At 37.7% G+C, this 13,302-nt stretch overlaps 1 protein-coding gene and 1 pseudogene across 1 annotated transcript in view; both read right to left on the bottom strand.

Moving 5' to 3' along the window:
* Window positions 1-13,302, bottom strand: part of FANCC (FA complementation group C) — a 207,460-nt gene that overhangs the window by 99,051 nt on the left and 95,107 nt on the right. The window lies entirely within an intron of this gene.
* Window positions 11,419-12,097, bottom strand: LOC114052488 (annotated as a pseudogene).

The following is a 13,302-nucleotide window of genomic DNA, read 5'->3' as shown; positions in this document are numbered from 1 at the left end:
GAACATACTACAGTAGGTACTTAGTAAATACATATTGATTGATTAAACAGGAAAGAGCTGTCTAACAGCAGAGGTGATTAAATTCCAGCACAAACAAGTTTTCAATGATAGATCTATCACACAACTGTGTAATTTCAAAGTGATTTCAAATCAATCAAGAAGTATTTCTTAAATCAACACTAACAATGTGCCAGATACTGTGTTAAGTACTGGGGATACAATGAAAAGCAAAAATAGTCCCTGTCCCCAAAGAGCTTATATTCTAATGGGGGAAACACACACACACACACACACACACACACACACACATCCCCCACATCCCAGTACCAAGATAAACACAAAGTAAATAGGTTTTCCTTAAGCACAGGAACGACCATGTCACTCCCCTAATCAATAAACTGCTCTGTGATTTTAAAGGCCTTCATACTCTGGCCCCAACCCTGACTTTAGCTTTGCAGTTTCATTAAACGTTACTCCCCACTACTCCTCTATCGTCCAGACAAACTAGTTTCTCTTCCTCACACATGGCATTCCATCTCTGGGATCTCTGCTTTTGCATTGCTTATCCCCCATGCCTAGAATGTCCTCCCTCTACCTCACAGAATCCCTCACTTCTTCAGGACTTAGCTTAACCACAACTTTCTATACAAACTTTTTCCCCATCCCTCTATTTACTGTACATATTGTATTTAATTCTATTTATTGTATCTATTGATTCATTTCTTCTCTCTCTCTCTCTCCACCCCAACATGGTGTCTTCTGCAACAGAATGTAAAATACTTGAGAGTAGAAATGGTTTCATTTTTTTGTTTTTGTATTTTCAGCATCTAGCATAGGGCCTAGAAAATAGTAGGTACTTAAGCAATGCCTGTTGATTTGATTGATTTGATTTCTGGAGAAATCCAATCTAATAAACATTTATTAAAAGCCTACTATCTGCCAAGCACTGTGCTAAATGCTGGGGATAGAATTAATAAAAAGATAGTCCCTGCCATCACGGAGCTTACAATCTAAAGGGGAAGACAAGGAGGAAGAAAAGGATGGGGGGGAGACAGCAGCGAAGGGGCATCTTGTTCTATGGATTTGAAATCAGGTAGGACAGCAGATGTAAAGTGGAGTGGGTAAAATACATATGGGGGGGTAGAGGTTTAGATATCAATAATCTCATCAGTGGGAGCAGCTTCTGATATGGGGACTCTCTCTAAGATTCAGAAATGCAGATCTGTAACTCATCTGAATCTTAAAAGTCCCTCTGGAATACTGAGAGGCTAAGTAGATCAGCTTTGGACAAAAGGAGGATGTGAACCCAGGTCTTAATGCAAGTTGTAGTGGTGGCACCATAGGAACTAGGTTCAGATATTGCCTTAGATCCACTACCTATGTGACGACCTTGGGCAAATCATTTGGATCTTTACTCATCTGTAAAATGAGAAGAGATGGTCTTTGAGGTCCAAGCCAACTCTAAATCTATGATTCCATGATTCTAAGATTATTCATTCCGTCAAGTTGTTCCTTCTGGAGACATTTAAGAATAAAGAATTAGGGGGCGCAATGGATAGAGCACCAGCCCTGAAGTCAGGAGGACCTGAGTTCAAATCCGGCCTCAGACCAAAAACTTGTCACTAACTAGCTGTGTGACCCTGGGCAAGTCACTTAACCCCAATTGCCTTAAAAAAAAAAAAGAATAAAGAATCAACAATCATTTGTCTTGAAAGCTCAAGAACTTAAATTGTCTTATAGTTTAAGATTCTATGATTCTGTGATGCTCCAGGCCACAGAAAAACCATGACCTTGCTTTATCTGTCAAACATTCATAGCTCAGAAGCTTAGAACATGGAATATTTTAAACCTTAGTTACTATTACTGTCACTTATTATTACCTTTTCTTAATAGCTCCCTTTGGTGGAACAGATTCTCCTATGCTCCCCAAAAAGTATGTAAAATCCAAGTGTAACAGAGGCAATCGGGGAAATCCTCTTGATTGGCTCTCAAATGGCTTGGGGGCAGTGTCAAAGTTGTATCAAAGATAATTAGCCTTTCAGCTAGGATCTGCTACCTATTCAGTAGATATTAAAAGAAGTGACTTGATTTCATCCTCAGTGCTCCTAGGCTCTTTTTCCCTCTCCTGGGAACTTGTGGCATAGAACACACTCTTTCTCTGCAAGCTGAGGGGAAAAGATGAAGAAATTTTTCCCTTCTTCCTTTCCCCCAGAAAAATGGCAACTGCTCACATATGGCAGCTCCTGGGCCTGGACACTGGACCCTTGGATGCCTCCCCTGTTTAATGTTTCTTCCCCTGAGAATAGGCTACTAAGCAGTGATCACAAGAGATGGACTTTGGGGGATGTATACCTCAGGTGTTTAGGAGTTTCTGGGTTCCTTCAGTCTATGCTGGCTGCACTAGAAGTGCCTCCCTATAGCTACTACCATGCTTCTTGGAAGAGAAGATGAATACTCACAACAAGAGATGTCGAATCACTGGCCTGACTTAAAAGAAGCCCCATGCCTGAATGTAAGAGACAAATCAGCAATCTTGGGGGAGGTGTTTGGATCCTGCAGAGCTGAGGGGAAGGTGGAAGTCCTACTAAATAACAAATAAACAAATCCAGCAAACAAGCATTTAGTAAGCACCTATTATGTGTTGGGCACTGTGCTAATGGAAATATGAAGACAAATCAAAAACAGTCACTTCTTGAGGAGCTCACTATTGAATAAAGGAAGACAACATATAAACAACTATGAACAAGCAAGATATAGGCAGGAGAGAATGGAGAGAATCAGTAGAGGGAAGGCACTAGGATTAAAGAAGATTGGGAAAGACTGTTTGCCTGCAAAGGAAGAGGCCTGCAAAATTTGGATGGGTCAGATGTTAAAGGTCTTAAAAATCAAATAAAGGATTTTATATCTGACCTCTGAGGCGATAGGGAGCCACTGGATTTTACTGTATAGGGGTATAACATTGTTAGACCTGTGCTGGAAGACCAATCTGATAGCTCAATGCAGGATGGACTGAAGTGGAGAGAGACTTGAGGCAGTGAGAATAATCAGAAAACTGATTCTGATCCTGGAGTGGAGTAATGGTCTGAACAGCATGGTGATGATGTCAGAGGAGAGAAGGGCAAGTAGCTGTACAGGAGAGAGATGAAGAAAGTAGAATCAACAGAATGTGGCAACAGATTGGATCAGGGGCATAATAGTGAAGAGGCAAGGATGATGCCTAGGTTGTGAGCCTGGGTGACTGGGCAGGATGGTGGTGCCCTTGACAGTACTAGAGAAATCAGGAAAAGAGGAGAGGCTGGGGAACAGTTGTCAGACATGCTGAATATATGACATCTATGGGACATCCAATTCAAGATGTCCAACGGACAGCAGGGAGATATGAGAATGAAGGCTAGACAAAGAGATCTGAGAATCACCTAGAGAGAGATGATAACTGAATCCATGGGAGTTAATGAGATCATCAAGGGAAATAATGTAAAGGGAGAAGAAGGGTCAGGACAGAGCCTTAGGGTCAATCATGTTCAGTGGGCACAATCTGGATGAACTTCCACCAAAGGAAAATGAGGTCATATAGGTTGGAGGAGAAATAGGAAAGCACAGTTATAAAAACTTAGAGAGGAAAAAAATGTCAAGGAGAAAAGAGGAGACCCTAGGCATGAGTCAAATGTAAATTTCAAGTGATTCTCCCTGGAGCTCCACTATTGAGGTACTAAGAGCCAGAGTTAAGAAGAAGGGCCTGATTTCTCTCTTTAGAGACCAGGCTCCTCCAAGGCAATTCTGGTCTGCAAAGGTCAGTACAGAGCCAGGGCCCCTTGAGAGGGCCCCTAGTGCCTCTGGGCCCAGTAGTAGTTCTGGGTTTTTACACTAGGAAAACATAATTATAATCATATGATCAATATGTGAAAAGACTTCAATAGGAGAGGAGAACATAGTTTAATAATTTACAGCATACTTTCTTAACACTCGATAACAGTAAGATTTTGACGCTTATTGAACTCTCTACTAAATACCCTGTAGGGAGATAAAAAAAACCCAAAAACATTAGAAACAGCTCAATCCTTATCTCTGAATTACTTACATTATAAATGGGGAGAACACACATACACACACAGAATACTAACTACGGTATACTAACTACCCATCGATGTAAGTATATACTTTACTTCACAGAAACCTAATAAACAAAAATCCAAACTTTAAAAATAGATCCATTATGTTGTAGATAATTGCATTAGAAAACAAAAGGTTTTAGTGTTCATTTAAGCCATGAGGGTTCCTTAAAAACTATTCATCAAGCTATCACTAATTGAAGAAGTTGAGGTTAATGAGAAAATTAAGCCTATTAGTTCTAGTAGTTCTTGCTAATTGAAGATTAATCAAAAATATGATTTATATACAACTTTTCAGGAATTCTGTGTAACTATTGCATAGAGTACACTTACAGAATAAACTGTAAATAAATGTCTAGAGGACAAAATAAAGGGTAGATCAGACTTAAATGAATTTAATCAGGAAAGCCTTCCTAGAAGAATAAGTTTTGTTGATGTACTTCGTGTATATTCTGTATTTACCTTTCTGTGTAACTGTTATTCTGATGGAATAAAGGCAGGGATTGTTTCATTTTCTTCTTTGTATTGCAAAGCATAATATATTGCTTACTTAGAACACAGCAGATATTTAACAAATGCTTATTGGCTGATTTACTGATTCTGGGGATCAGCAATAGGAAAATTTGCCATTAGAAACATGTAAACACTATTAGAAGCAAATATAATTCAATTATTCCATTGGAAATAGTTTTTCTTAATAGGATGGTCGTCTGAAATCAGCTGTGAAAATATATGCAATTTAAGTAAAGGATCATATTAGACAAGTGGGATGGAAAACTAATCAAATTCAAACAAACATTTTATTCCATGCTTATAAAAATTAAGGAACTAATGAGATGCTAATCATAAGCTCTAATGTGATATACGGAGCTCTACTGTATACATCGATAGCCATGAGGGTGAATAAATTATCCATACTAAAAAGCAAATGGGCCAAGATCATTTCAAGCTACAAAGAAACATATGTTAAATGAGTAGATGGAATACATTTACGAAAACATATGGCTTTCCTCCTTAAATTCACAAGAGGAAGACACTAGCAACTTCACTTAATGGCTACTTCATAAATAAAGGGGAGCACCATGAAGAAGCTCATGCAAATATAAACCAGCTGAAAAGCAATTAGATATCATGTTCTTGTGGGTTAAATTTTATTCCAGATTCTATATAATTTACAAGGGCAAAAACTCTCAAGGAAGTCAATGAATGTTTGATCTGAGTAAAAGACAGAGCAACATGTCAAATGTCTGTAATATAAAATGTAATAGTTTTAAGGATGTACCTGTGTCTTACTGACAGTGGGAAATACACAGAAAAGATCTACAGCAGCATCATATTCAATCTGAAGAATGACTGACATATACCACTGACATCTATGAGCAGAATAAACTGGTCATTTAAAGGGTCTAAGTTCATCCTAAAACATGTTTTCTGCCTTAAACAGTTTCTAAAACATTCATTCTTTGCCAGGCTGCTGGAGTTCACTGAACAGACCTGTGCTTCCGGAAGATCAGTTTGACAGAGGAGTGCAGGATGGACAGAAACAGAGACTTAAGGCAGGGAAACTAACCAAAAGGCAAGTAGATCTGAGAATAATCAGCATAGAGATGAGAACTGAATCCACAGAAGTTGATGAGGTCACCAAGTGAAATGTTATAGAGGGAGAAAAAGAGGACTGGAGATATAAAGAAAGGCAAAAACAGTACACCCTGTATTAAAACACATCATTTCTTTCTTTGACTCAGTCTTTTTGGTTTAGCAGCTTCAAGAGACATGTTTCATCTTAAGAAAAACACATTATATATAGTCACTATAAATATAAATCAGCTGAATTACCACAGGGTTTCATAGAGTTTATTTGGCAATAATCTCCAAATAAATCTAAAACGGAGCATTAAGAACTCCAAGGTACTTTTTTTTTTTTAAAAACAAGGGTTCTCCCTGCTGTCTTAAGACAAGACCCGCAAAGGAAGTGAAGCACTAAGGATTCTAAATACCTAGATTATATTAGCTACATTAACAGTAATGTTAAACTTACAAATGCCAACATCTCTGCTTTTGATATGATCATTGAACTTTATATGCTTTCCCCCCCTAAAATTAAACCACTTTTCATCCATGCCTGCTTCATATAAAATTATGAGCAGTCCTCCAATTCATAGATGAAAGACAGTTCTAAGAGATGGTTGGATTCAGCATCTTTAACTTGACCCAGCATTGCACTCAGGTTCTGAGTTTCAAATACTCTCAGGAAGTCCCACATCAAACAGTCTGTGTGGTTTCTTACAGACTGTAATATTTTGTAGAATAAAAGGTGCCCCAAATACTTTCAAAATACCAAAGGAGATTAGTCTGCAGTTCCCCCTCCCCCACCTCCATCCCTAAACCCCCCACTCCCTTAAATTAGGTTGTGATCTGAAGTTTGGCAAGTAGTAGCCAAATAAAGAATTAGATTACTGTTTTCCTATAACCAAAAAGGGATTTAAGCATTTTAAATTACTTCAACAACAATCTCCACAAATGTGCACGCAGGCCTAGGATGTGTGCTGGTATGATTTCAAGTGAAAGTGATTTTAAATCTCTGGGGAGAAAATAGATTCATAATCATTCAACCTTTTCTTTATGGATGCTCTTGGCACTACCATTTCAATTTATAATTTCTATCACTTCATGCTCACATCCTCAATTTATATCAAAAAGGCAAAATAGTACTGTTATACTCGTGAGCCAAATGTGATCCTGTGATAGAAATCTGTCTATTTTAATTAAATGACAAAACAGTATGCATCTTTTTTTTTTAGCAGAAAGTTGGTGTTAGGGTTACAGTAAGTCATAAAGACTATGTAAGGGGTGTGTGGTTGTATGAAATAATTTGCATGGATAGAGGGAATACCTATATAGATGAAATCACAAATTTCCATTCTATTCAACAAGCAATGGACTAGATACTGGTAATACAAAGATTAAAAATGCAAACAGTCTCTGCCCTCGAGGAACTTAGATACTACACACTGAAGTAAGAGTAATCTTTTAAGAAAAAAAGGAGTACATTTATATTCTTTTACAAGTTTCAAATAGGTGTATTTCCTGGTACAGTAAAGAGAGGGCTAGACTTGGAATCAGGAAGATCTGAGTTCAAATTCTGCCTTAGACACTACCTGTGTGACCCTGGGCAAGTAACCTGAACTCTCTCTGACTCATCTATAAAATGTGCGGTTGGAATCGATGACCTCTCAAATCCCTTCCAGTTTTAAATCTATGATTTTATGATATTGTATCAATTAAAATGATCCTTCCCTAGACTAAATGACTGGTTACTTCAATTAATCCCAAAACTGTTAGGGTGACATATTTTAAACACTCACAACAGCAATACTGAAAGGTTGATCAACTGTGAAAGACCTAGCTACTCTGATTAAGACAATGATCCAAGACAATTCCAAAGGATCCATGATGAAAAAGTAATGACATCTGAGGGATTCTATGAAGCAAAGGTAAAGGAGTGCTTTTGATGCATTGGGGTAGTAGGGGTGGGTGGGTGGTTAATATAAAAACACAAGAGACCAGAAATGGATTTCTGTACAAGAAGAATACAAAGAAGGCCAGTTTGGACTATATTGTAGAGCAGTGGGGTCAAACTCAAATAGAAATGGATCCCTGTGGCAACATATTGACTTAAAAAAAACACAAATTAACATTATCTGTGTTATATTATGTTTTTATTTATTTTGTTAAACATATCCCAAGTACATTTTAATCTGGTCTGGGCCACACTTGGTCTGGCTGAAAGTTTAACAGCTTTACTGTAGAATGCAAGAAGGGAAGTAATGCATAATGAAGCTGGAAAGATAGGCTGGGCCAGGTTTCAGAGGTCTTTAAAAAAACAAACAGACTTGAAGATCAATTATAAGGCCCTTAAAACAGTCTAGGTCAAGGGATGAGGAGGGCCTGAACTAAGATAGTGGCTGAGTAAGTTGAGAGGAGTTTGACACAAGACATGTTGTTGAGATAGAAATGAAAAGATCTGGCAACTGATTAGATACACAGGATGAGAGAGAATGAAGATAATGTTGAGAACATGAACCTGGGAGACAGGAAGAATGGTGGACAGAAAAAAATAAAGTGAATTCTGTTCTGCAGATACTGAGCTTGAGATATCTCTGGAGAGGACTGAAACTTAGGAGAGAGGCAGGTTGGATATGTCAATTTGTGAGTTAGATGCACAGAAATGATAATTAAACCAATGAGGGCTGTTAAAATCAATAAAATACAGTAGGGGCCTAGGACAGAATAAATGTATACTTACTAAAGGCATTTATTTTTGCTTAAATATTTATAAATAGTTCTGAAAATTTTGAGAAATTAAGGATTTGTAATTAAGAGAACAAATTGCTAACACAAAACTGGCTATTAGGGTGTTCCACACTAGACTTGACTCAAACCAATCCCTTGAGAATTTAGGTTCAATACTGAAACAAAATGAAACACTCATACCTCAGTCAACAATTAACAAGAGAGATTTACTTAGTCATAGCAAAAGAAAGGTATTTTACAAGGACAGGCAGTGAATACACCTCAAGCTGATTTAGCTGAGCAAAGCTCCCTGGCCTGGGTCTTCCGTTGTGAGCCCCCCGCCAAGCATCAGAGCCAGTCGGAGCCCCTTGTGGGTGTTCTGTGTTCAGAGCCTTTAACTCCCTGAGCCAACGAAGATTCAAGGAACAAGATCTCGATATCTTTAAAAAACAAAACAACAAAACCAGCCTAACTTGCAAGAGGCAAGGGTGAGAATATTGCTTATACCAAACAAGGGCATTTTGAATGGGTCAGAAAATATTACTCATATTCCTACGTTATGAGGATTAAAGAAACTGAAGTTAGGCTGTATAAAAATGAGGGTCAGCAAAGAAGGAAGTAGATTAATTACATTTAATTTAATGTGTCATACTATTAATAATGAACTCTTAATAATCAAAATATGGGGGGAGGGGCTACTGGGAAGTGACAGCAACATAGAAAAAGCATTTAATTAAAGAAAGAATTTGAAAAATAACTTTCATTTGTTACTTTAAACGATTGTGTACAACTTTGAAAGCAAAAAAACAGAAAATGTTTTGGAAATGTAATAGGTTTCATTTTGTTTCTGCCAAATGGCAAGGGAATGAAAAGCACGTGCTATGTGGTTATGCACAAAAGCAGACACCGTAAAGGTGAGAGGTCTAGGATGTTGGCTGGAAAACCAAAGCAGGGAGAAGTGTGGGTAGGTGAAGAGAGAGGGAAGCAAAAACAACTTAAAAGAATAGTTATACTTTCTCAAAACAAAAATCCTGAAAAGCCTGTGGAATGCTGTTTACTTGAGTTCTGTTTTACAATCACTTCTGCATGGGGAACAGATTGACTGAAACGTCTGCAGTACAGACTGTGACCACCCACACTATGGGAAGCACTATGATTAAAGAGAGTTCTGTATTCTTGTATCTGCCAGCACAGTCTGCTCCATGTTGTAATTATTATATTTGCAGTCTTTTTATAATCTGTTGCATGTGTTGTGGCAAGTCCCCTACATTGTCTAACATGAAAACCACTGAACAGCAAGTTATTTTTAACTTGCACAAATAACTAGAAAACTGGATACATTTAATATTGTGCTTTCAACTTTTACAAAAAATGGTTTAACTTACAGTATAGCCAACACTTCAATGAAAAACTATGCCACCCAAAATTTTCTTTCAATCCTTTTAATGTATGTGTACACAAACACACACATGTGCTCGCACAAAAATGCCACATACTCTGGCTTAAATTGTAATCAATTGCTGAAGCTTCCCTAGTGATTAAATGCAAAAATACCAGAAAACACAACTGTTGTACAAATTTTTTTTCTGTCAAGAAATCGACTTTGTAAATCTCATTTTGTCCATAAAAGTAGACACATCTTTTAAGGATGTCACTTTTAGAAGCCAATAAAGGAACTGCTTTTATATTTGTTTAAACAAGTAGAACTTAATAGAATGCATGGAGTTATACAAAAAATAAGTACTAAACAAAGAATGTTTACTGAAATATTTTATATTTACTGAATAGAAAAAATGTTTCAAATGTATCAGGTCAAACTAGCTTTCATTTTGTGAATACTACTTTTCCTCCTTATAAGTAGAGATGATACGAAGTTTACACAAGTGAATGAGATTCAACAAAAATTAACAAGAAGGCAAAGCATAAAGGAATGTGTGCATACTGGCTACAAACCCCTATTCAGATCAAGCCACATCTGAAGGAACACTTTGGGAGAGGTGAGGATCTGAGGCTGACTAGGAGTTAATGACCTCAAACATAGTTGCCTAGGACTTCTAATGTCAAGAAAAGGAGAAAAAAAAGAGTAAAGCAAAACTATCATAGAATTTAAAAAAAAAAAACTACTTTCTAGCAAGGATATAATCAAAACAACACACACACACACACACACACACTCTTATATACTCCTATTTCCAAGAAAGGTCTTTTATCTAGAGAACAGACATCCCTATATAATATCTTCCCAATAATTTTAATACTTGAAGATTTTTTGCACAGGATAAAGGGGGAATGAGGACTTCTTTTTCCCAAACATATCAAAACGCTCCCCATAAAATCACTAAAACCACAAATCTAAGTCTTAGAAAGTGATTATCTAACTCTGAACAACACTGCCCAAGAGACGACATTTTCCATTTTGTTCTTGGAAGTATATCCCCTGGAATCCTGGTTGGTTTCATTATTTCTACGAAGAAGAAGCAGGAAAAGGGGGACAAGCTCCATGTTTTTTTCTCTCCTTTTTCCAGCTGTGTGTGTATGTGCGTGCACACACACATACAGCTCTCATATATACTTTACCTTAGGAAAAACAATAAGTGATATTAAGCAGTTTGGACTAAGATAAGAATGACATAAAGCAGTCTGGACTATAAATTCATCCCAAAGCTATAAAGCAATTTATGTCTATAAGCTTAATTAGTAATGAATTTTGCTCCCAACATAGGGAAAAATGAAAAAAAGTTAAACTACAAAGTTATACAGTCAAATTGAAGATTCAAAGTTCTTCAGGAGTTCTCTTTATGATGTTGATTTAAAATTTTTCACTAATGCATAACAGTTTAAATTTATGAATGCAACAAATAGTTTAGACCCTAGAGTTTTTGTTCAATCTCTTTCTTTTAACACATGTTCAAATTGGAGTGGGGAAGCATTCAATTCTTTCAAGGATCTCTGGCAATTCTTAAGATTTTTTTTTTAGCAGTATCTAGTTTATTTCTGTGAAAGGTAGATATGTCAGAAAGGCACGCACCCCTCATGAGTGGAGTGCCCGCCATTTGTCCAAGGGTCCCTGGCTAGGGATGTACTTAACTCCACAGCCATCAGGAATGAGGTACTTCTCAGCTATCATATCCTCAAATTCATCAGCATTGAACTTCCTGAAACCCCATTTCTTGGAGATGTGGATCTTCTGGTGACCAGGGAACTTGAACTTGGCTCTCCGCAAAGCTCCAATCACATGTTCTTTATTCTGGACCTTGGTTCGAATCAACATGATAACTTGGCCAATGTGCACATAGGCTACAGTGCCCTGGGGCTTCCCAAACACTCCCCGCATGCCAGTCTGGAGTCTATCAGCCCCAGCGCATGACAACATCTTATTGATACGAATGACATGAAAAGGATGCAGCTGTACATGAATATGAAAGCCATCCTTGCCACAACTCTTCACCATGTACTTGTTGGCACAGATACGAGCTGCTTCCAAGGCTTCTGATGACAGCTGTTCATATTCATCTGACACCATATGGCCACACAATGGAAATTCATCTACTTTCGCTTTCCTTCTTTCTACCAAGATCGAAGATTCTTATCTTGGCATCAGGAACTCCCCTGCAGAAACGGGACTTTGGGTGCGATTTATTTTTACGGTACCTATAACAGCGGGTGGGACGACGGCCCATGGCACCAGCACCAGCAGGAACTGTGTCTGCAAGGAGAGAAGGGAAACAAGGCATCTGTTGGGGCCGGGGCCAGAGCCGGAGCACTGGGCTGGGCCGAGGCAGAGGCACTGAGAGACGGATGGCAGAACAGACACACTCACCTTGCCGCGGGGAAAGAGCCAATTCTTAAGATTTTTAATGAATCAGTTCACAACTCCACTGACAGTGCATTAATGTCCCAATTTTGCCGTATTCTCTCCAACATCTATCATTTTACTTTTCTGTCATGTTAGCCAATCTGATAGGTGTGAGGTGGTACTTGAGAGTTGTTTTAATTTGTATTTGTCTAATCAATAGTGATTTAGAGCATTTTTTTTAATATGACTATTGACAGCTTTGATTTCTTCAACTGAAAACTGCCTGTTTATATCCTTTCACCACTTATCAATTGGGAAATGATTTGCATTCTTATACATTTGACTCAGTTCTCTATACATTTCAGAAATGAGGCCTTTATTAGAGACACTTGCTGTAAAAACTTTCCCTAGCTTTATGCTTTCCTTCTAATCTTGGTTGTATTGGTTTTGTTTGTGTAAAAACTTTTTAATTTAACATAATCAACATTATCTATTTTACATTTTGTAATGCTCTCTATCTCGTTTGGTCATGAAATATTCTTGTCTTCACAGATCTGACAGATAAACTATTCCCTGCTCTTCTAAACTGCTTATGGTATCACCCTTTATGTCTAAATCATATACCCATTTTGATCTTGTTTTTGTATATGGTATAAGATATTGTTCTATACCTAGTTTCTGCCATACTGTTTTCCAGTTTTCTTAGCAATTTTTTTTTTTTTTTGGCTTTTTGATGAGGCAGTCAGGGTTAAGTGACTTGCCCAGGGTCACAGAGCTAATTTCATGTGTCTGAGGCTGTATTTGAACTCAGGTCCTCCTGACTCCAAGGCCAGAGCTGTATCTACTGCACCATCTAGCTGCCCCTTTTCTTAACAATTTTTGTAAAACAGAAGAAGCTGGGGTCTTTGGGTTTATCAAACACTAGATTACTATGGTCATTTACTACTCTGTCATGTATACTTAATCTATTCCATTGATCCAACCCTCTATTTCTTCGCCAGTGCCAGATGGTTTTGATGGTTGCTGCTTTGTAATATAGGTTGCAATCTGGTACGGTTAGGCCACCTTCCTTTGCATTTATTCCCCATTAATTCCCTTGATATT

The sequence above is a fragment of the Vombatus ursinus genome, unplaced genomic scaffold (genome assembly GCF_900497805.2).
Source record: "Vombatus ursinus unplaced genomic scaffold, bare-nosed wombat genome assembly UNPS02014807.1, whole genome shotgun sequence".
Classification (NCBI taxonomy): Eukaryota; Metazoa; Chordata; class Mammalia; order Diprotodontia; family Vombatidae; genus Vombatus; species Vombatus ursinus.
This window is presented reverse-complemented; position numbering and strand designations above follow the sequence as displayed.